Raw genomic sequence first — 22,453 nt, 5'->3', positions numbered from 1 at the left:
CAACAGCACCTGGTCTTCCTGGGTGGTCTCCCATCCAAGTACTAACCAGGCCCGACCCTGCTTAGCTTCCAAGATCAGATGGGATTGGGCTTGTTCAGGGTGGCATGGCCGTGGACTAAGCTTTTTTATAATTGTTTTTAAAGTCCTTGTGTACTAATTCTATGATCTCAGCATTTCTAGGTCTGTTTCTATTAATTTTTCTTTTAGTTATAAAGAACATTTTCCTACTTATTTACATGTCTAAAACAAAATTCAGGACAGTGGTTCCTTCTAGAAAGTCAGAAAAAGAAAAGGGCACAAAGAGACTTCTAAGATACTGGTAATGTCCTATTTCTTAACTGATGAGAACATAGTGTATACATTTAGTCTTTAAACTACACATGAATCTTAATAAGTATATTGTAGTTCTTTTAAAAATACTGTAAAAATTAAGTTGGATGTTTTGAAATTTTTCAGTAGAAAAACTTAAAAAAAGGGGGTGTGGGGGACAAGGGAAGACATTACCAAAAATGGCAAAGAACTAAACTCCAGGGCTCTACCTCCTACACAAAAACAACAAATAAGCTGGCTAAAATCGTCTGAATCAACTTCTGCAAAACTCTAGAATCTATTTAACTTACAACAACCAAGGGAAGGCTCAGCAAAGAAAGAAGCATTACTACAGAAGAGTGCTATTGGGTTTTTAATTGACTGCCGACCAGCTTCCATTCCCCAGTTGAGCAGAGGCAGTGAGGGTGGCAGCTAAACTCCTGGTGCAGGGAGATAGTGCCAAGGGAGCAATACAAACCAAGTCTCAAATGACTGTGGTTGAAAGTGATGACCTGACTGACAGCTTCCTCAAGGACTGGCACAAGGACTTTGTTCTATCTTAGTTGGAGCATTCCTAGAGCAAAGCAGCTTGGGGCAAGGAAAAACAATCAGGATAAGACTTAAAACTAACAGCCTGGGAAGAGCGAGAGACATATGGGGAGAAATGGGCTTGGTAAGTTCTCATATATAACAAGGAATCTGGAAGGCCACACACATGCCCAGAAAAGGCCTAAGCTTTCACTTTTAGCTGACCTTCAGGCTCCACAAAAACAGGAAGTAAAAACTAAAGTCACACTGTAAATGGCCTGCTAAGAATTAAAAGAGTATCCAAACACAGAAACATTCAGCCAAGAGTAAGGCAGTATTTGGGGGGTTTTCTTCATTTTTTTCTTTTCTAGGCTCCAGGTGTTCAAGGAAACTTGGTCAAAGCACTAATTGACAACTAAGCTAATGGAACAGACAGACTTCAATGACCACACATGACGAAGAATACATACTTTAAAAAATATTTTAGAAAAGACACCAAACAAACAACAACAACAAAACAATAACAACTTACCGCAAACAGTAACAAAAAACCCTGGGGAGGGAAAAAATATGTTTAGAGTTGACACAAAGTAATATTCAAAATATCTAGTTTTGAACAAAAAATTTTGAGCATGCAAAGAAACAAGAAAGTATGGCCCATTCACAGGGAAAAAAAGAAATTAATATAGGAACTGTGCCTGAAGCTCAGGCAAAGGAAATCACAAAGAACTAAAGGAAACCACGAAAACAGTATCTCATCAAGTAGAGACTTTCAAAGATAGGTCAGCTAAGATAGTCCAGTCTTAAAAATAGAAAAGAAGAAGAAAAATAAAGAGCTTAAGAAACCTGTGAGACATCATCCAGTGTACCACCATAATAAATAAACGGAGTCACAGAGGAGAGAAAGGGGTGGGAAGAATATCTGAAGAAATAATGTCTGTGAACCTCCCAAATCTGATGAAAAACATGAATCTACACATCTAAGCACCTACACATACAAGCATTTCAACTACAAGCTCCATGAACTCAAAGAAATAGATACCAAAATGTATTACAGTCAAATTGTTGAAATACAAAGAATTTTGAAAGCAGCAAGAAAGAATCAACTCATCACCTACAAGGAGATCCTACATTGTTTAACAGCCAATTTCTTATAAGAAATCATGAAAGCAAGAAAGCAGTGGGATGACATATTTCAAGTGCTGAAAAAATAAACTGTCAATCAAGAATGCCATATGCAGCAAAATCGTCAAAAATGAAAGAAAAATAAAGACATCCTCAGGTAAATAAAAGCTGAGGGTATTCATCACTAGTAGACTTGCTCTATAAAAAATTTAAAAGATACTTCTTTGGGCTGAAATGAAAGGACACCAGATAATAACTCAAAGTCATACAAAGAAGTAAAAAACAAGAGTAGAGAGAGCTACATGGTAGACATACAAGCCAGTATTATTGCATTAATGGTTTGGAACTCTTTCCTTGGCTTATATGATTTGAAAGAAAAATGCACAAAATAATAATAATATATTTATAGCTAAACATCTATGTTAATGAGAACACAATGTATAAATATGCAATTTCTTACAATAACAACATAAAGGGAGGACAGAACTTTAGACGAGCAAAACTAAGCTGGTATTAGTTCAGACTTGATTATAAGATTGAGATGTTAATTGTAATCCCCAGAGGAACACTAAGAAAAAACAAAATAAAAATATACTGAAAAAGAAACAAGAAACTAGACAAATATACTAATCACAAAAGAAGGCAGTGATGGAGAAATTAAGAAACAATAAAAAGGTAAGATATACAGAAAGCAAATACCTAAACAGCAAAAGTCCTTCCTTATAAATTACTTTAAATGTAAATGGATTAAATTCTCCAGTTAAAAAGTAGAGATTGATATGAGATTAAAAACAACCCAACTACATTCTGTCTATAAGATTTTCAATTTTTATCTAAAGACACAATAGCTTAAAAGTAAAAGGATAAAAATATAGTTAATGCAAATGGTAAGCAAAAGAATAGGGTGCCTATACTAACATCAGACAAAATAAAGTTTAAGATAAAAATTGTTATAAAAGACAAACTGTTACAATTATAAAAGAGCCAATCCATCAAGAACACATAGCAATTATAAACATAAACACACCTAGTAACGGAAGTGAAAAATATATGAAGTAAAACTGACAGAATTGAAGAAACTGACAGTTCTACAATAATTGTTGGAGACATCAACACTCCACTTTCAAAAATGTATAGAACAACCAGACAGAATATCGATATAGAGTATTTTTACTATAAACCAACTAGCCCTAATAGATATATACAGAACATCCAACTAAATAAAGAGCAGAATATATAATCTTCTCAAGTATACAAGGAACATTCTCCAGGAGAAATAATATGTTAGGCTACAAGACAAGTCTCAATAAATTTGAAAAGACTGATATCATCCAAAGTCTCTTATATGATAATGGAATGAAAGTAAAAATCAATTAATAAAAGAAAAACTGGAAAATTCACAAATATATAAAAAATAAACAATATTCTTTTAAACGACTAAGATTTCTTCAAAGAAGAAATCATAAGAGAAATTAGACTATATCTTGAGACAAACAAAAACACAACATAATAAAACTTATGGGATATAGCAAAAGCAGTGCTAAAAGGTCAATCTATAGGTATAAATACCTATATTAAACAAAAAGATCCCAAATCAATATGTTAAGTTTATACTTTAAAGAACTAGAAAAAGAATAAAGAACAAGCTAAATCCAAAGCTAATGGAAGGAAAGAAATAATAAAAATTAGAGTGGAGATAAAACACAGAATAAAGAAAACTGGTTTTTTTGAAAAGATCAACAAATTGACAAACTTAGCAAGACTAACAAAAAAAATAATAAAAAATTTTAAAAAAGAAGACATTACTAAATTCAGAGATGAAAATGGGGACAATTCTATGGCCTTAAAAATAAAAAAGGATTATAAGAGAATACTATGAACAATAATATACCAAATCAAATAACCTAAATGAAATGGACATGGTCCCATAAACACAAAAAGTACCAAAACTAATTGCTGAAGAAATAAAAAATTTGAACAAACCTGCACGGGGTAAATCTAGAGATCGAATCATTTTCAAAAACTTCCCCCAAAAGAAAAGCCCAGAACCACATAGCTCCACTGGTAATTCTACCAAACAGTTAAAGAATAACAAGCCTCCTCAAACTTTCTCAAAATCCAGAAAAGTATAGAACATTTCTTAACTCATTCTGTGAAGCCAGAACTACCTGACTCCAAAACTAGGTGAAAACATCACAAGAAAAGAAAATTGTGGACCAACATCCCTTACAAATATGAAAATCATCACAAAATATAGGACTAGCAGACCTTATCCAACAGCATAGTAAGATTACATATTATGACAAACAAATTTATCCCAGGTGGGTCGGCTTCAAAAACCAATCAATATAATATGCCACATTAATAGCATGAAAAGACACATGATCATCTCCACTGATGCAAAAAGAAAAAAAAAAGCATTTGACAAAATCCAACACTATCTTGATACAAGGAATAGAAAAAACAAGGAATAGAAACAAGGAATAGAAAAAACTTCTTTGACAGGAAAAGGAATTTTATGAAAAACTCACAGTTAAAAAATTGAATGGTAACTGAAAGCTTTCCCCTGAGATCAAACGAGACAGGGATACTTTCATTTGCCACTTCTATTCAACACTGTACTAGCCAAAGCAATTAGGCTAAATAAGTAAATAAATAAAAGCCATCCAAACTGGAGAGAGTAAAATTCTCTATTCACAGATGACGTGATCTTATATTTGAAAACCCCAAAAATGACTAGAGCTAATAAATTCAGAATATCAGTTATATTTATATACACTAGTGATGAACAATCTGAAAATAAAATTAAGAAAATAATTCTATTTATAATAGCATCAAAAATATAGATTTAGCTAAGGAGGTATAAGAATTATACACTAAAAACTGGGAAAAAATGGCTAAGACCCTGTCCTACCCAACTGGTAGGCCCACCCAAGCCACTTTCAGTGGCTTTTCCATACAACAGCCCATCTTGGTTCATGCTGCAAACATTCCAGGTATCTCTTAAAGGCTCACGAACCTCAAACAAGCAGCATTTGGCCTCTTGCTGAGAAGCCTGAAGTCCGACACTAGCGGCAGCCAGCCTCGGTTTGCAACTTAGCTTCTCCTAGGCACCTCCAAGATAGCGTGGGTAAAAGGCATCTACAGATTGCTTTGTGGCTTATGTAGTGGCAGGGCGCAGTGAGCAGCATGAACTTGGCCTGCGGTGGGGCCCCTCCCTGGAGGCCCTGGAGCCAGCACAAACAGTGGCCGGCTTCAGACCTAGCCAGAGCACCACCTGGCTGCCTCCATAGACGACATACCCAAACGGCAGACTGGGCAGGCACCAGAGCCCTGCTAAAGCCCTAGCACAACAGCTCCTCCACTGCAGCCACAGTCAGTCCTCACAATCAATCAATTTGAGGGTCAACTCCTCCCACTGACATGCAAACAGCAATCAAGGCTCAAGTACAACAGAAGGGCACACACATACTCACAGAAGGGACACACCTGGACCACTTGGCTCCGGTGACCAGGGAGACTGTGCCCCTGGGCCCCAAAAGATACCTACTACATAAGGCCACCCTACTAAGATGAGAGGACACAGCAGCTCTACCTAATACACAGAAACAAACACAGGGAGGTAGATAAATGAGGAGACAAAGAAACATGTCCCAAATAAAAGAACAGAACACAACTCCAGGAAAAGAACTAAATAAAATGGAGACAAGCAATCTACCAGATGCAGAGCTCAAAACACTAGTTATAAGGATGCTCAATGATCAAAGTGAGAACGTCAAAAAAAAATAGGAACCATAAAAATGGAGATAGAAAACATAAAATAGAACCAGCCAGAAATGAAGAATACAAATACCGAAATAAAGACTACATTAGAGGAAATCCACAATAGATTAGATGAAGCCAAGGTCTAAATCAGTGATTTAGAAAATAAAGTAGCAGAAAACACCTAACTAGAACAGCAAAAAGAAAAAAAAAAATCCAAAAAAATGAAGCTAGATTAATGGGCCTCTGGGAAAACATCAAGCATACTAACATTTGCATTACTGGAGTACTAGAAGGAGGAGAGAGAGAGCAAGGGATTGAAAAATTGTATGAAGAAATAATGACGGAAAACTTCCCTAACTTGGAGAAGGAAATAGAGATACAAGCCCAGGAAGCACAGAGTATCAAACAAGAGAAAAGCAGTTGGCTACCTACAAGGGAGCTCCCATAAGACTGACAGTTGATTTCTCAACAGAAACTGCAGGTCAAAAGCAACTGACACGAAATATTCAAAGTGACGAAAAGACATATATATAATCAAGTTTACTCTACCTAGGAAAGCTATCATTTAGAATCAAATGACAGATAAAGAGCTTCCCAGACAAGAAAAAGCTAAAGGAGTTCACCACCACCTAACTGGTACAAGAAATGTTAGAGGGATTTCTTTAAGAAGACAAAGAAGAAAAAAAGAAAAAAAAAATATGAATAATAAAATGGTAATAACATATCTATCAACAATTACTTTCAATATAAATGAATTAAATGCTCCAATCAAAAGATATAGAGTGACTGAATACAAGATCCTTACATATGTTGCCTACAAAAGACTCACTTCATTTCAAAAGATACACATGGATTGAAAATAAAGGGAAGGAAAAAGATATTCATGAAAATGGAAAAGAGAAAAAAATTTGAGGTAGTAATACTTATACCACACAAAATAGACTCTGAAACGAAGGCTATAACAAGAAACAAAGGAGGACCCAGTAATTCTACTTCTGGGTATGTATCCAAAGAAACCCAAAACACTAATTTGAAAAGACATATGCATTTATATGTTTATTACAGCATTATTTACAATAGCCAAGATATGGAAGCAACCTAAGTGTCCATCAATAAATAAATGGATAAAGAAGTGGTACATATATACAATGGAACATTACTCAGCCATAAAAAAAAGAATGAAATCTTGCCATCGGCAATGACTTGGGTGGACCTAGAGAGTATTATGCTGAGTGAAATCAGTCATAGAAAGACAAATACCATATAAGTTCACTTATATGTGAAATCTAAAAAAGCAACAAAATAAAAACAGAAACCAACTCATAGAGAACATTTGATGGCTGTCAGATGAGAGTGGGGTTGAGGAGAGGGGTGAAGGGATTAAGAGGTACAAACTGGTAGTCACAGAACAGTCATGGGGATATAAAGTATAACAGGGAAAACAGTCAATAATATTCTAAGAACTATATACGGTATCTGATGGCTACCTGAATGGGGTAATTGCTTTGTAAGTTATATATATATATGTCTAATTACTCTGTTGTACATTTGAAACTAATATAATATTGTATATCGAATGTGATTGGAAAATTTAAAAATATATTTTAAAAAATTGGGAAAAAGTGGTGAAAGAAATAAAAGACTAAAATAAATGGAAAAATATTCTGTTATCCATGGAAGACTTAATATTGTTAAGAAGGCAATACACCTAGAAGAGATCTTGCAGTCTCTGTCAAAATCCCAATGTCCTTTTTGCAGAAATAAAAAAGCTATTCCTAAAATTCATATAGAGATTACCAGTTTCTGCTCTGAAATGGTAAATAGCATGAAGTCATGGTTCCTATCCTTCGAACAAGAAAAGTGAGAAAACAAGAACTCTTCTCAGATCCACCAGAGAATTCAGATCACAGAGTAAATCACTGCCCAGAAAACTAGAGAGAGAAGAGGACAAGGAGAATCACAGCTTCCCAGAAGCAAAAGCCCAAGAAGAAAAGCTCACTACTGGAGACATTATTTCTTTTCACAAACCTGACAAGGAAGAAGAGAGTAGGACGAAATATTTAAAGCGATGAAAGCAAGAAAACCACCAACCAAGAAATCTATATCTAGTGAAATTGTCCTTCAATAATGAAGGAGAAATAATGACTTTTTCAGACAAACAAGAACAGAGGGAATTTGTCACCAATAGACTTACCTTGCAAGAAATGTCAAAAGAAGTTCTTCGGAGAGAAGAAAGATGACATAGGTCAAAAACTTGGATCTACATAAACAAGCATTAGATAAGGAATAATTGAAGGTAAAATCTTTTTCTTTTTATTAATTGATCTAATAGACAACTATTGGTTCGAAATAATAACAGCAACAATGTATTTGGTGATTATAGCTTATGGGTTAGTGAAATGAATCAGAGAAATATTATAAAGGACAGGAGGAAGGAATTGGGAATCCTGTTATAAGATACCTGCATAAACCATGAAGCAGTATAGTGTTATCTGGAAGTGGACTTAGATCAGTTGTAAATGTATAATGCTGTAAATGTATAATGCAAACCATAGGCAACCATTAAAACTTTTTTTAATTCATATGTAATTGCAAAAGACAACAAATACAATATCAGAAAATGTAAGGAGACAAAATTGGAAGGGTCACACTTCAAAATTACCACAAAGCTACAGTCATCAAAACAGTATGGTAGTGGCACAGATATATAGATCAATGGAACAGAACTGAGAATCCAGAAATAAACCCATACATCTACGACCAACTGATTTTCAACAAAAATGCCAAGACCATTCAGTGGGGAAAGAATAGTCTCTTCAGCAGATGGTAATGAGACAACTGGATATCCACATGCAAAAGAATGAAGTCGGACCTTAACCTCATTTGGTATAACTCAAAATGAATCAAAGACCTAAATATAACAGCTAAAACTATAAAACTCTAAGAAGAATTTATACAAAGGGCTAATAAATACACAAATAGATTTTCAACACCACTAATGACTAGAAAAAATGGAAATCAAAACCACAAGATACCACTTCACGCCAACCAATATAGCTATAATCGAAATAAGAAGATTGGCAAGATTGTGGAGAAATCTGGAATCTGTGTGCACTGCTCATGGGAATGTTACATGATATAGTTACTACAGAAAAGAGTATGGTTGATTCTTCAGAAGAGTTAAACATAAAATTACCATATGACTCAGCAATTCTACTTCTGGACATATATATACACATGCCCAAAACTACTAAAAGCAGGGACTCAAACAGATGTTTGTACACCCATGTTCAACAGTGTTTCAGCTGGGGAAGATAAAAAAGTCTGGAGATAGTGATGATGGTTGCATAACAATGTGAAAGTACTTAATTCCACAGATAAATATACTTAGAAATTGTTAAAAGGGTAAATTTTACATTATTTATATTTTACCGCATTTTTAAAAAAAGAAATATAGGAAGAGAAGAAACCATTGTATGAATCTGTGCAGTAATCAATTAGGAAATATGATAGCTTGAGATAGCTACATTTCATGAATATCTACTTAAAATGTGAAATCGAACCAATTCTAAAAAAACAATATAAAATTCTATAAAAAATGGGCAAAGCAGATAGAAAAAGTTGAAAATCACATGATATCACTTATATGTGGGATATAAACCTAAAAGCAACAAATGAGCAGGACAAACAAACAGAGACTCATGGACATGGGCTAAAGGCTAGTGGTTACCAGAGGACTATAGACTAGTGGTTACTAGTGGGGTAGGGGAGGAGGGGGGAGATAGATGGGGTAAAGGGGGTCAAATATAGGGTTTAGGAGGAGGGTGAAGTGGGTAAAGGGTATTAAATATATGATAGCTGAAGGAATATGGACTTTGGCTGGTAAACACACAATAGAATATACAGATGTCAAATGATAATGTACACTTGAAAATTATAATTGTATTAACCAATGTTACCCCAATAAACTTAATTTAAAAAAAATGGACAAAGGACTTGAATAGACATTTCATCAAAAAAGATATACAAATGGTCAATAAGCACAAAAAAAATATGCTCAACAACATTAACTCATTGGAGAAATGCAAAGCAAAATCAGGAGATACCACTTACACCACTAGAATGGCTCTAATTTAAAAAAAGGCAAAAAATAAATGCTAGTGAGGACACAGAGAAATTAGAAACCTTGCACATTGCTGGCGAGAATGTAAAATGGTGCTCTCTGTAGAAAACAGTTGGTAGTTCCTCAAAAAGTAAAATGTAGATTAACACATGACCGAGCAATTCCATTCCTAGGTACATACCTACCACAAAGGAATTGAAAACAGGTATTCAAACAAAAATTTGCACAACATTCATAGGAGCATGATTCACAATAACCAAAAGGTGGAAATAACCAAAAATGTCCAACAATCAACTAATGAATGGATAAACAAATGTGGTATATCTATACAACGAATGTCATTCAGCCATAAAAATAAAGTAATGATACATGCTACAACATGGACTGATCTAGAAAAAATTATGCTAAGTGAAAGCAGCAGACATGCACACAAAAGCAGACATAAAAGGTCACATATTACATAATTCCATTTACATGAAATATCCAGAATAGGTAAATTCATAAAGACAGAAAACAGATTAGTGTTTTCTGGGGGCTATGGAGAGGAAGGAACTGCCTAATTGGTTTGGGGTTTTTCCTTTTGGGATGATGAAAATGTTTTAGAACTAGATAAAGGTTATAGTTGCATAACATATGTATCAAATACCAAACTGTGCACTTTAAAAATGGGTACTTTTATGCTATGTGAATTTTACCCAATAGAGGATGCTAGAACAGAACTGATAAACCCTTATGAAAAGAATTATCCAAGCATGTTATTTTACTACTTATTGCTTCCCAACTAAAAAAAAAAAAAAAAACACTGAAATATTTCTTAAACTATCTTAAGATTAAAATGGTTCTAACTTTTTCTAAATCACAAATATTTCTCTAGAGAAGGAAGAGTGGTATTATAGAAAGTTTCTCAGGCATAATTTACTAGTGGACTTATTTATTCTAAAATCTAGAATATATTTTTTAAAAGCTGAATGAGGTGGTTCTTCTAATTTAGTCACCATAAGCAAAATGGACAAAACCCAGAAACAGTTATCACAAGTCACTTCATAGCTATGGTATCACAAGAACTATATTAATACCTAAAAAAAGGCACAATACAAAATTTCCATTGGTTATTTCTCACAATCACTTTTACAAGACAGTTTCAAATGAGCTAAATGACTTGCCCTGTTACCTACTGTAAGCACTATTTCCCTTCTAACAGTGCTATCTGTCAACTAAAACTTTTCTTAGTTTTCTCTTTCATCTATTGGTCTCCAGATATTATTGGCTGTTTCTTCAAAAGAGGCTTTAGTGGTAGAGATATCTGCTTTGACATCCGGTGCCTACCACTTACCAGAAATGTGAACTTTGAAGGTAACCTTCCCTTCTTGGCCTCATTACTTAATCTATAAATTGGGATTAACAGCCATACCTCAGTGGCTTGCTGTGAGAATGAAATAACATAATGTGTCCAAATCATTTAGCATACTGCCCATTACATAAACACTCAATAAATTGCCATCTCTATTATTATTGTTCTGTTTTCACTAATACTTCCCTAGAACGGGCCCTTACTGCTGCTGGGTTGTCTGTACCTCCTAAAATGGCTTCATTCCTATCTTTTAGTAGTCCAAAGGATTATGCACATCACAGATTTACCTTGCATACATTCAAATACATCCTGTTACTTCCGAGCTTAAAAAACCTTAAATGGATCCCTACTTATTATGACTGACTTAAATTATCCTCTATTTACAGCTATTCTCAAACTTTAGTGTACATTAGAATCATCTGGAGTGCCTGTTAAGACAGATAGTTGGACTCTGCCCCTAGTTTCCAAATCAGTAAGTCTGAAAAAGGGCCTCAAAAGTTGCATTTGTAATAAATTTCCAGATGATGCTGGTTGAGGAACCACACTGAGAAGTACTGCTCCAAAATGACCCCATTCTGCCTCCTTAAACTTATTTCTCCCTACTCCTTAAACAGCACATACTACTTTGATTGGATTAGTCTTTTCACAGGCTATGCCCAATTCTCCCTTCCTGCTTCATTTTGCTGCCCCAAAACACTTTTTTGCCTACCTAAATCACATCCTCTAAGGGTGTGGTTCTCAACACTGCTTGCACACTACAATCTTTTTTAAAACTATGGAGGCACCATCCCTCAGATCCTGATTCAACTGATCCTGGTAAAAGCTTCCCCAAGTGATTCTAATGAACAGCCAGAGTTGAGATCTACCACTTTACCTTCAATCTCTTTCCCACCAGGATTATGAACACTCACTGAATTTCCTCCCCTTTAAATTCCTAGTGTCCCTAGATCATAGCACCAAGTTTTCACTTAGTTATATAACACATTGAATTACTCCGTATCTTTCATTTTAAGTTCTGTTTCTCCAACTTGGTCGATGATCATATCTTCAATTTCTACATTCCTATAGCACTAGTATGGTGATGAATACATAGCTCTGTGGTTCTTTTTTCATTGATTGTGGATTCAAAATAGAATTCAGAGCTTTAAAATATTTCTAATCTATCCAATTCAGGAAACTATACTACCTCTTTTTAAATACAGTTCTGCCACAAACGAATTTTGTTATGGTGAGTAACTTAACCCCTTCCTACCCAATAAATTGGAAAAAAATATTAATGTATCAAAATGCTGTAAAGAATAATAAAATAATTAATAGTATCATAAATGGCTTCACAGTTGTTTCCTTAGAGCAAATGGCCTTTTCTAAACCCATTAAGACTGTTTCAAAACAGTTAAAGAGAATCAAAGCATACATATTTAAAGATGCTGAAGCTCTGAATAGTTCTATGATTTGTTTTCTCAACAGATGTGCATTCTTCAAGTCCTGAATTCATCAGATGCATATTAAATTAATCCGTACTTTTAGTTTTTACATAACACTCCACTCATTTTATGAATACATCATCACATACAGCAGAATTCCATTGTTTTATGACATTAAATATTAACAGATTATCTCTACTATGCAAAAAAAAAAATTAAGATTCATTTAAATGCAGCCAAATGTGCTTGCTAAATATAGGTTATAATATCTTCACTATTTTTGAATTGGCTGATTTTTATCCAGAATGTGAAAAATAAATTTGCTCTTAACTAAAAACCCACTGACACATGGTAAAGAAAAAACACTTAAATCACTCAACACTTCAGAAATTACCTAGGAAATTCAACCAAATATTTGAATCCTAATACTGCAGTAGTTTAACAGTCCAATTAAATTTCTTGGAAAATTTACTTCTTATAAAATCATAATTTCTTCATTAACTAAAATGAACCATTAGTGTATTAAATCAGAAATAGGACTGAACTAGGAGTCAGGAGACCTAGGTTCCAGTCTGACTCATTAGCTATCCAATCTTAAGCAAATCACTTAGCACTTAAGCAGTCTCAGCTGTAAAATGAGAGTCTAACTAGACCATCTCCATGTTCTCTTTTAGTTTTATGACTTCCATAATCTATGAAACTCAAGAAACACAAACATTAACCAGATGGATCCCACTAAAGACAAAGTGAGCTTACATATTGATTGATTTGGAGAGCATCTAATTCTGGAAAACCTAAATACTTTCACACAAATAGACTGTTCCTAGGTGAAAAAAACAAACAAACAAAATCCATGAAACGCGGAGTTATTAAACAATTTTGATATCGTACCCTGTATGACCAGAATATTTGGATATCACAATACCAATTAAGGTTAAGACTCTGTGGGTTGTTCATTGCAGACAAGAGGTTGATTTCTTGGGCAGGTTGCTATAAGTTGTGAGTCAAAGGTCTAGTTTTATATGTGATTTGGCCATTGTATGTTTGCATGTTCAGAAAAAAAAATTTTTTGGAATTTTATAAGGGTCTCTTATAAGTACAGGACAGGACAGGACAGTTATAAAGTCAACTGAAAAAGGATTCTAGCTAACAATTACTACTTAGGCTATGTAAGAAATAGTGTCTCAGTATAGCATTTTATTACTTTTAGATTAGATATTCCCACTCATAATCAGAACTGGAAATAACCAGGCAACTACAGTAGTACTCATGTACTCTTCCTACTCAAATTTGCCAGCTCAAGCTTCTGGGTAGTCATCGACCAGTGTAATAAGAAGGAAACACTGGAGAGGGTGGCCAAGAAATCTGTATAGCTCAGTCCCTGAGCTACAATAAAATGCAAGTGGCAAAAGACCTTAACTTTACTGATCACTCAAAAGTTCTGAATTTAGGTCTTCTTTACTACCTGCAAGTGTCATATGGCCACTACAATCAGCTTGCACTTTCTAATGCACAATAACGTATCTTTCCAATTTTAGTATATGTGCTCCCAAAGAGAGCATGCAATTATGTATCTTAAACAAAGAATTAGGCACTTATCAATTAACACCTAATGACCTAATAGCAATCTTTTTGAAAAGGAAACTCAAAGACTCTGAACAATGCTTCTAATTATATCTAAGAATGATAGGAAAATCTCTTTTCAAAACTACTCTCCACAAATTATTTTATTCATTTTAGTTTCTTCAAAACAAAACAAAAACAAAACAACAACAAAAAACAAACAAACAAACAAAAAAAAGATGGGTTGGGGTGGGAGGAAGAGATGAATTGGCAGACCCCAGAGGAATTTTCAGGCAGTGAAAATACTCTGTATGATAATGATGGATAAATGTTATTACACATTTTTCCAAACTCATAGAACATACAACACAAAGAATGAACCATAAGTTAAACTATGAACTTTGGGTGATAATGATGTGTCAATGTAGGTTCAATTGTAACAAATGTACCACTCTGGTGGGTATACTAATAATGGGAGAATCTACACATATGTGGGGGGAGGGCATATGAGAAATCTTTGTACTTTCCACTCAATTCTGCTGTGAATCCAAAACTGCTCTAAAAAATATTTTTTAAAAATACCACATTAACATTTTTATAATAGAAAATATTTACATAAAACAGTTGGACATCCTTGTGCAAAAATACTAATATAGACACAACTCTTAAAACTTTCACAAAAATTAACTCAAAATAGGCCTTAGAACTCAATGTAGAACACAAAACTATAAAAGTTCTCAAAGATAACACAGGAGAATATCTATAGGCTCTTAGGTTTGGCAATGAGTTTTTAGATATTACACCAAAAGTATGCTCGAAGAAAGAAAAGTTAATAACTTGGACTTTATTAAAATTAAAAACTTTTGTGCTATGCAAGACATTGTTAAGAGAACAAAGACATAAGTCATAGCTTGGAAGAAAATATTTGCAAAACACATATTTATCTGATAAAGGATTTGTATTCGAAGTACACAAAGAACACTTAAAACTCAACAATAGGAAAACAAACAATCCAATTTAATAATGGGCAAAAGATCTGGAAACCTCACCAAAGAAGATGTACAGATGGCAAATAAGCATATGAACAGGTGCTCAACATTGTATGTCATTAGCAAACTGCTAATTAAAACCCATATTAGAATAGCTGGAGTACAAAAAAACATAATACCAAATGCCGACAAAGATGTAGAGCAACAGGAATGCTCATTCGTTGCTGATGGCAATGTAAAATGGTATAACCTCTTTGGAAGACAGTTTAGTGGTTTCTTACAAAATTAAACACAGTCTTACCATGAGATTTAGCAATCATGCTCTTAGGTATTTACAAAAAGGAGTTGAATGCATATGTCTGCACAAAACCCTGCATATGCATGTTTACAACAGCTTTATTAATAATCACCAAAAAATATAGAAGCACCCAATTTGTTCTTCATTAGGTGAAGGGATAAACAACTGTGGTACATTCATATAACAAAATTATTCAGCAATAATAGGAAATGAGTTATCTAGTCATAAAAAGACATGGAGGAACTTTAAATGCATATTGCTAAGTGAAAGAACCCAGCCTAAAAAGGCTACATACTATATGATTCCAACTACATGAGACTTTGGAAAAGGCAAAACCATACAGACAATGAAAAGGTAAGTGGTTGCCAGGGATTATGGGGAAAGAAGAGGAGAGAGGAACAGGTAAAACACAGGGCACTTTTAAGGTGGTAAAATTATTCTGAAACTGTAATACTGGATACATCTTGTTATGTATTTGTTAAAACCCACAGAACTATGTAATACAAAGAGTAGACCTTAATGAAAACTATGGTTTATAGTTAATAATAATAATGTATCAATATTGGCAAACTATGGTTTGTAGTTAATAATAATGTATCAATATTGGCAATATTGATTCATTAATTGTAACTAATGTATCACAATAATGCAAGATTTTAATAATAGAGGAAAGGGGGGGAGTTATGTGGATATGAGAGGTATGGAACTCTATGTGCTCAATCATTCTGTAAATCTAAACCTGCTCAAAAAATAGTCTTAATTTTCAAAAAGATTGGGCCTCCACAATCTCAAAAAGTATTATTGCTACTTTAGACTACAGAAATTCCAGTAAGTGAAAAAAAATTTTTCACTTAAAATCAAATCAAATTTAAATAAAAAATAATTTAACTTTAATCCCCTTGTCTTTTTCTTGGCATTGGTCATGTTGCTATCCCTGCTCCCTAGCACCTACATCGGAGAATGATAGCTAAGAAATGGAGAAGATATCCAGCTGGGAAGCTGCTTGACCAGTTATGGTTAGCAATTTAGCCTGAGGAACTAAAATGAGATCTGGTGATTATCATGGACACTCAAGCACACATATATACACACACAAAACTTAAAACATTTTTGCATCACTCATTAATGCCAACAAATCAAAGTGTATTTAAAAATTTATCAAGAGGGATGTAAATATATGGTACTTTCATTCAAAAGCCCGAAAGTCCTCAATGCCCTTTTTTGTAGGTTAAAAGAGTTAGAAAGTATAAGCTACAGAAATCCGTGTGAGTCCAATGCTATGGTTCCTTAGAAATCTATGTGACCTTTTGATGGAGATATCAAGCTGTAGCGTTTTGACAGCCTTATCCAGCACCCAGAGATGTTGCACAAGTCCTTTTTGATGGCAAAGGCAATAGCTACTGCTCGCTCTGCTTTTCTGGCCAAGGCAAAATCCAAGAGAATATTCCTTTCCCTGGTATGTCAATGCTTCCATTGCGATAGGTGAGCAATTATTGAAGAACAATTCCCATCACTGACACCCCAGCCCCTGCAATAACTACACTACCCACTTGACACTTCTGGGTAACTAACAGTACAGTGGTCTAAGGGCAGTCCATCTGTCTTCCTACATCACTAGAACACTCCTGCTGCAAACAAAGTATGGCTCTCTTCTCTCCAGATGGCCCTCTCTTCAGGCCATATCTGGGATGCTGCACTAGTTCTTAGTTTCTCAAAGATAGCTGGGTCTTTCTGGTCCATGCTATGTGCCAACTACTGTAACCCGAACAAGTTATGGTCTTTTCCAGCTCAGTAAACCCAAAAGTCTGACCTCAAGATTTATTAAGATCCAAACTGAAAAGTGACAAGTATGTGCCCTATGAACTGTACAGTACCATTTAGATGAAAACTATAGCAACTGGCATAAGGTAAAGCAAAACTCACTACTGAAAGAGTTTAAGTGGACTTATCACTTAATTAAAAATCCTCAGCAGCTTTTCTTCTGGTTGTGACATCAAAGGGGAAAAAAATTTATTCTGTATCACCACAATCCATTTTTTTTAGCAACAACCATCAAGAGTGGATTATGGTAAGTACTACTGACAATGATTTATTAAATGAATGATGACAAAGATACATGAGGCTACCTAATGTTCACATAGCCTGAAATAACAATTACTTTTAACCAATGTCTGTGATTTGTGTAACAATATATGTTCAGTGATATAGCTGAACATATTAATATATGTTCAGATTATATAACCTAAATCTGAGGATTTTTATTTTTGACAACTAATCTGATGAATTCAAAGCCACAAAACATGAAGGGGTGAGGGAATGAGGAATCTGAAACAGATGGCATCTAATTTTTGTCCTGAGTCCATCTTGAACACAATCCCAATAATGTCAAAATCGAATTTAGCTCTCCAAATAAGTAATCTACAAAACTGAAAATGTTAATTCTGAAGTAAATTCATTCTTTTTTTTCCCTCCCTAGTTCTCAAAGTTTTTATATTAGGCAAAAATGAGTAGAGAAAAGTTAGGAGTTTAAAAACTATCATTCTACAAACTCTAAAGTTCTTTCATGAAACTCTACATCCACTTATCTGAAAACACTGAAGCAGTTTCTATCAAGGTTGGTAATATTAAAATCTGTCTATGATATCAGCCCTTTTTTTCTGGATACAATGATTATTTATCCTTATTACAGAACACATATCTCCAAAAAGAAATATACTTTAAAATAGAAAGAAGCTCTGGAAGAATACTCATTTGAGTAAAGCACTGCCTGGCATTTTTTAAGCATTTCCATAGTAACTCTTTCACTCTGATTTGGTAGCACCAATAAAATTAACTATACTTTGTTCATTATTTGATTACAAAATATAGTATATAAACCTTCTCAATCTTTTCTAAAACTTTCTGAGATCATCTAAGAGATGAATATTAAAGAAAGGTTTAGCCATTTTTAGATTTCCTGACAAGCAAATTCCATGACTGACAACTGCAAAGATCCTTAGAATGGCCACATATTTTGAGTGGAAAGAGTCATTGAGAGAAGTGCCATCTGTAACAGTCTCTACTGCTGCCTACAATTTAGATAATTTTTTTTTCATCTGACAGCTAGTATCCTCTTATACCATAATGGTTTATTAATGTTTTATGGGAAGGTAGGAGAAAAAATGGGAACTTCTGATAGCTTTACTAAAGCAAGATAATATGGTCTCGAACTTAAAATTTGAAAAGTGATGGAAAAAAAAAAAAGATCTAAGAAAGCAAAGCTAAAAGCTTACAGATACACTAAAGACTTTACACTCTCAAAAAAGCCACTTATAAAGCTGAATAACCTTACAAAAACCTACAACTGTAGCAAAACATAATTTCAACTAAAAAAATAGTACAGATACTTTATTAATAATTTAAAATCTATCCATCTATTTACCAATTTGACCAATATTTATTTATTGCCTATTATGTAGCTGCAGTGGACAAAATTTAAAATAATATTTCTACCTCAATGAGCATGCAATATAGTTGAAGACTTTTATCAGTTTTATTTAAAAAAAAAGTTCTACCCGGTTTAAAAGATAGACTTGGGGAAAAAAAAAAATCTTTGAAATTTTCTCTCAAAATTATGCGAAACTTATAAACCTCTCTAAAAACTAATATTGAATTACAAACTTTTTCCCACTTTTCACATAAAAAAACTATTAAAGCAAGTTATTTGATTTTTATCCTTTGAGTATACATTTAAAAATTATTATCAGTTACATGAAAATGCAGACTATATTAGCTGAAAATCTGACATACAATAGGTTACATATATCATTTAAAAACTATTAAACGAATAAGTTATAAAGACTTCATGCTTCTGATTTATTACTACATTCTCATCATGAATGATTTAAAGGCAGAAATTCATTCCACTTTCATTTATTTTAGATTATACATATAAGAATTCTGTAAGTTTTAGTAATAATTTAAATCTAATCAAGATGAGTCATGCTACTGATGTTGACTTTAATCATAAAATTACAACTACTTTCTATTTTATGCCCCAATTTTAACTCTTTAGAGATGTGACCGTTAATCACGTGTACGTAAAATTTACATACATTACTTTTTAAAGTTTTTCTTATCAATCCATACTATACACATCACAAATCTGAGAAAAACCTCTGAAATATAATTAGTCATTTTAATAAATGCATATATTCTGCTTTATTTTTAATAAACTACTGGTAACTGAATTCCATGCTTACTTATGATCAATTTCCATAAACCACTAAAAGTCCTGTTATGTACATAAGTTTTGGAATATTTTCCAATTCTCTTCCTATCTCAAACCTCATTCCACAAAACTGGGCTACCTTGACTGTGTAAGATTAATGATAATCCATCTTTCAAGGAGAAGGTGCTTCCGTTTAAAGTGGGATGTTATTTAAATATAGTACCCCCCCTTACAATAACTGGTAAGAATTTTAACTTATTTTACTTACGAAGAAAATGAATCTGATAGGTTCATGACTTGCCCAAGGTCAACAACTACCCAGTGGCAGTCTGGGTTCAATCCCAGATTTACCTACCTCAAAGCCAATACTTCCACTTGACCACAATTATCTCCTTAAAAGATTAAGAGACAAGCTCAAAAGCAATGTTGTCACTCTGAACATATATATTCTGAAACATCTATCACCACACAGTACTTATGATTCAGTCACTGATCGAAATACAAACGAAGAGGATCTTTCTGCTTCATTTAAACTAGGATAAGCTTACTGGCAAGTAAAACAAGAGGTTGGAAAAGGCTTGCCTCAACATGTCTCCCCTAGACCTCTATATCGATACGGTTCCCCTAGTCTATTTTTTATAAACGCCCATATCTACCAAACGAGGTTATGCCGGACTAGTCTATAGTTTGGTGCTTGTCAGAACTGCACTTTCCTAAGATAATTTATACCAGGTTAAATATCGAACTGGAAGACTTTGCTGAAAATGCCATTCTGGCACTTCCCAAACATTTGAAGTATCATTTAAAAGCAACAAACGCAGTTCCACCCCCTTTCTCTTACGCTGCGATGCTTGCCTATTTGGCGGGGTACAGCTCCTGTAGGACGCTGGGGTGAGAGCAGTAAAGGAAGAAGTGGGGGAAGCGCACGGAAGTTGGGTGGAGGGAGGTCTCCTTACCCACTCTTATGCCCTAGCTATGCCAAGGGCGGCTCCCCACGGTGCCCAGCCGACTCACAACACCCACAACCCTCGAATCTGGGTTCTGTCCCAGCGGGGTGGACTGGGGAAGCAGGCAATGGAAGCATTGGATTGCCCCAACCACCTCCCTGAGATCTACGCTCTCCTTTGGGCCCCGGAGGATGCTCCCCCTTTCAGAGCGAACCCTCCAGGTGGCAAACTCCCCGTCCACAACGGCCGAAGTCTTCTGCATCCGAGGGGGCGCCTTCTCCGCAATCTACACCCAGCCACCAGAAACTCTGCGCCCGCGGTGTCCTCCCAACCCCTACACTCCCCCGCAACCCTCCACAGACACACATGCCGGCTTGCGCCCCACCCAGGATCGCGTCGTCCCCCTCCTTGACCCGGCGAAGGGCCCCCTACCAGCCCCAGAAATACACACACACCCTCCGGCTCCAGCCTCCCGGACTCCGCCGAAGCCGGAGCGAGTACCTGGTCTGGCCGTGCTCGGGTCTCAGAAGGGTGGAGAGCGATCCCCTCCCGCGCCGAGCGCTTCTCAATCCACCCGCAGCGGTGGCTTCTCTCTTTCCCAGGAACGGGAGGGAGGAGAGGTGTGGGAGGGGAGGGGGAAGGCGAGGAGCCGAAGGGGCGGCAGGAGCCGTACCGGAACCACTAACACTGGCCCCACCCTCGGCCTGGCGCTGAGCACCCGGGTGCTCTGGATAGGACAAACTTACAGCAAGCAGCAAGAAATGGACACCACCACTTCCGGGTCATCCCCGCTACTGCCACTCCTTAGCAACCGCGTGGGGTTGCTAAGCGGAAGCGCCTTCAAAGACAACCACCCCCATTTCTTCTGGGACTATCAGGAGGTAGTGGCGTGTGCTCCTCTTTGGCACTATCCTATTACCTTCTGCACCTGGTCTTAGACCGAGCAAACGCTTCCTGGCCAAAGTAACAAGCCCATCCTGCTTTTTCCTTCAGCTGTACTCCCCTATCAGCCCCCACCAAACATATACACCTGCTCCCTCTCCCGCCCTGAGTCCCAGGCCAACCCATTGGCTCCTCCTAAGGCTCTCTCTGGTCCCTCGTGGGAGTTATTTTCTGGCGGTTTAGCAAGCATCTCCCTCTTGTGGATTTTCAGTTGTGTTTCAACTGGGTTTTAAAAACTTTCAATGATATGAAAGCTTTTTACACTTAGCTCTCCTTTAACAGCCCCCGAAATGCGATAGTGAGATAAGTTTTGTCTTCGCCTATCTTTTGTAAGGATTGTACGTTTGTGTATGATCTGGAAATAACCTAGTTAAATGTAAGAGAAAAACAAAGATTTGCTGTAAATCGAGTAGAGTGATTTTAATGCTTGAAAGGAAAAAGCAATAAGAAAAGGCCAAAGGAAGCCTGTAATCAAGCTTGGTAAGGAGGAAAAAAGTTAATTCTCCACTCAGAAAAAATTTTCATACAGTGGACAAGAGAAGTGTTGATAAGAAACCTCATTTATTCTTGTGTCACAGTGATCTGGGCTTTGAAAATACTGGGGAAACTACTGGTTGGGGTAAAAGCCAGCAATATAACCAATCCTCTTTAGGAAAATGACCCATATCATTATAACAGTTAAATATTCAGAGAAATGTAGTTGAGTATTTAGACAGAAAAATTAGTAAAAACCTTGGCTTGACTTTCCTGTTTTGAATAGGTCTGCTTAAGAGTAACTCCTGAATCTGTTCTCTATTCCATGGCAGTGAATGTACTTGTAACTGCTGGCTCTAATTTTACTGGTCATGATAACCTCTTAGTCACCAATGTTGGACTGTT

At 35.5% G+C, this 22,453-nt stretch overlaps 1 protein-coding gene and 1 non-coding gene across 8 annotated transcripts in view; both read right to left on the bottom strand.

Moving 5' to 3' along the window:
* LOC112469784 lies at positions 1-116 on the bottom strand. The gene has a single exon (XR_003042731.1). It is a non-coding gene; the product is annotated as a 5S ribosomal RNA (ribosomal RNA).
* CSNK1G1 (casein kinase 1 gamma 1) overlaps positions 1-21,399 on the bottom strand; it is a 148,440-nt gene extending 127,041 nt beyond the window's left edge. For 3 of the 7 annotated variants that reach the window (XR_003042650.1, XM_015595999.2, XM_025038739.1), the window contains exon 1: positions 21,134-21,353. The gene's annotated coding sequence lies outside the window, so the exon portion shown is untranslated. Of the gene's footprint in view, positions 1-21,133 lie in introns of all 7 variants that reach the window. The other 4 variants (XR_003042649.1, XM_015596001.2, XM_006920271.3 and 1 more) reach the window with 2 other exon arrangements.
* Between the last annotated feature and the right edge of the window lie 1,054 nt (positions 21,400-22,453).

Source organism: Pteropus alecto, unplaced genomic scaffold, assembly GCF_000325575.1.
Source record: "Pteropus alecto unplaced genomic scaffold, ASM32557v1 scaffold86, whole genome shotgun sequence".
In the NCBI taxonomy this organism is placed as follows: domain Eukaryota; kingdom Metazoa; phylum Chordata; class Mammalia; order Chiroptera; family Pteropodidae; genus Pteropus; species Pteropus alecto.
This window is presented reverse-complemented; position numbering and strand designations above follow the sequence as displayed.